Raw genomic sequence first — 3,105 nt, forward strand, 5'->3', positions numbered from 1 at the left:
CGTGCCTTCTGTCGGTGTACTAGAGTAGGGGTACCCTAGTATCCCGAACTCGTGCACGGGCAGTCGCAGCACCCCGCGGTAAGGCTTGCCGGGTGACCGCCAAGGTCCTTCGTGGTTTCTTTGGAGCCATTCAAGAACAAAGTATTCAAGCCAAGGAGACAAGGCCCCGGCAAGAGGAGCTTGCCGGGAAGGTCAACCAAGGCATCTCAAGGAACTTGCTGCGACGCGCCACGCGTCTCGGCGAGGCCTGGTAAGCAACAAGCTTCCGGACGCGACAAGACAACGACCGCGGCAAACTACCACTTTGTACCCGCGCTCCAGCACATCCACCAACGTGTTGCCCTGGGACCTTTCCAGGCGCGCTTGGCAAGAGGCTGTGCGGCCAGCGGTGCGCGGTGGCAAGCGACGCTGACAAGATTGCCATCGTGGCAAGCGGTGGCGTCCCTGACGGTCCCTTTTTGCACTATTTGGGCGACGTAGACGGGCATTTAATGCCTTTGTTCCCTGCCGTCAGGGTTAGGTATGATACACTGTACAGGTAGTTGTACCAACCGCAATTCCTTTTCCATTTTTACCCTTGTTTATGTTGCCACCTGTCGGAGACCCCTTTAGCATATAAAAGGAGGCCCATGCGCAACGTAGAGGGGGGTTGGAAGGCAGAAAAACGCTCACGCTCGGTCTCGTTAGCAGCTAGTGTGTACTGTAGCACTCAGCGCTAACGAGCAAGAACTCAATACACCCAGACATGCAGCAGTAGGAATGTTATCTCTCCGGAGAGCTCCGAAGCTGGGTAAACTGCTTGTGTGCTTCGCCTCGATCCGCTCTTCGTGCGATCTCCGCCCCCCGCCGAACCGAAAGGGGCTCGGTCCGCCGGTCCCATAGGTGTTCGTGGATCAGTTTCCCCGACATCTTTGGCGCGCCAGGTAGGGGGCGTCGAGGTTGTGTGAACCTGATCCGGCGTTCACACGAGCTAGATCTTCATTCTTCATCGACATGCCACCGAAGAAGAAGGCTTCGGCGGCAGCTGTTCCGTCCACGTCGATCCCACCACCACCGGAGCAAACGAGTGGTGGGGTAGACGCCGGCGGAAGAACGGGCATCGACGAGGGAGCTCACGGTGCTGCCAGGTCCAAGGACAAGGCTGCGCAGACTTCGGCGTCCGTACATGCGCCGCGCCCATCTCAGGAGGCGCAGGACCGACAGCGTCATGGTATTCGCAGTGCCATACGTTTGTTGGACCAAGATCGAGCTGGTGGATCTCGGGGTGCTCAAGACCAGCATGCACGCCAACATGCTGGCACGAGCGAGACACGGTCGCCTGGACGGGATACTGCTCCTTCTAACATAGTTAGAAGCCTGAGCATATCCCGCTCCTCGCACCGTTCGCCACTGCCGCCCACCACTCCAGCAGAATCTTTGGCGCGAGCTCAACTGCTCCTGGATTACCCTCCAACGGCAGACAAGATCGATCAATGGAGGGCCACCATTCAGAGTCTCATCGGCTTCGCCAACGGCGACACTCCGCGGCAGCCGAATACATCGCTGCCGCGGCAGGACTGCCAGGCACGAGCCGATGGCGACGAAACCGGTGGGGGTGCAACCACCATGCACTCTCCACCCCGAAGGCCAAGATCGCCGACTCACCGGATCCACCTCGACAGCGACTCCACCGCATCATCGGATCCACGAACTCGTCGCGATCAGCGCCAAGTTCTTCACGAACGACAGCAAGAAGACGCTCGTACTCGCATCGAGCGCCGAAGAGAAGCGCGGCGTCAATCGGACCAGCGCGATGGGCCCTCTGTCAACATGCATGCACCAGGGGAACCAGGCGACTTGCCGTACGCGGTAGGTTGCCCTGCGTTCACTCATGAGCTGCGGCAAGTCCAGTGGCCCAGCACGAAGAATTTCAGGCCAGACGTACCAGAGAAGTATGACGGCAAGTCGCATCCGTCGGAGTTTCTCAGCATCTACACCATCGCGGTGCAAGCTGCCGGGGGGCGGGACGACAAGATCCTGGCCAACTACTTCCCGCTGGTGCTCAAGCCCAATGTCAGATCCTGGCTCATGCACTTGCCGGACAACTCCATATCCTCCTGGGCAGACCTATGCCATCAGTTTGTCGGCGCCTTTACAGGCGGCCACAAGCCTCATGGCCAAGAGAGCGACCTTCATCTGCTCGCCCAGAAGGAAGGAGAACCCCTGCGCAAGTACATTCAGAGATTCAGCCGCGTACAGCACAACATCCCAGATGTCCACCCTGCTGCGGTAATCAGCGCGTTCCATCAGAACGTGCAAAACCGTAGGATGCGGGAGGAGATGGCGATGTGCAAGATTAGAGACGTCAGTGAGCTATATGCCCTGGCCGACAAGTGTGCACGTGCTGAGGAAGGGAGGAAACTCCCCGGAGAGAATACAGAAGCAGGAGGATCTGATAGTGAGGAGGCTGCCCCGGCAAAGAAAAACCAGCGGCGGAACAATAGGAAGAAGAAAGGCAAAGATGTGCTAGTCGTTGAGCAGTTCGGCAACGGAGGTGGCGCCAAGAAAACCAAAGCTGGTAGCTCCGGCGAGGAGATTGCCGCAGGCACCAACTACCAGGCTGTGGCGGTCGCCGACAAGCAGGACGACACCAACAAGCAGTACTGCAAGATCCACCGCATCAAGGGCCATGACCTCCAGAGCTGCAAGAAGGTCGAGCAGCTTGTCGAGCAGCAAAAGGCTGAATACGAGCGATGCGACAAGGAGAAGGCCCAGAAAGGTGCTGGAGGAGCCGACAAGAAACGCCCCGGCCGAGGAGGACGCCGCGGCAAGGCCAAGCAGCGGCAAGGAGACAGACCTCCCCGCGGCCGCGACAAGGATGAAGATGACAACGACGATGAAGATATGGATGACGACGAGACCGATGAGCAGGAGTTCCAGAAAGCCACAGAGGTCCTGTGCGTTGACGGCGGTGCTTCTCTGCATACTTCACACCGCCAGCTCAAGCAGTGGGTGCGGGAAGTCAATGCGGCAGAACCACTCGTCGAGTCACGCAAGCCTCTGAAATGGTCCAGCACGCCTATCATCTTTGATATTGAGGACCACCCTAATCGCATAACTGCGGTC

Source organism: Triticum aestivum, chromosome 3B (assembly GCF_018294505.1).
Source record: "Triticum aestivum cultivar Chinese Spring chromosome 3B, IWGSC CS RefSeq v2.1, whole genome shotgun sequence".
In the NCBI taxonomy this organism is placed as follows: domain Eukaryota; kingdom Viridiplantae; phylum Streptophyta; class Magnoliopsida; order Poales; family Poaceae; genus Triticum; species Triticum aestivum.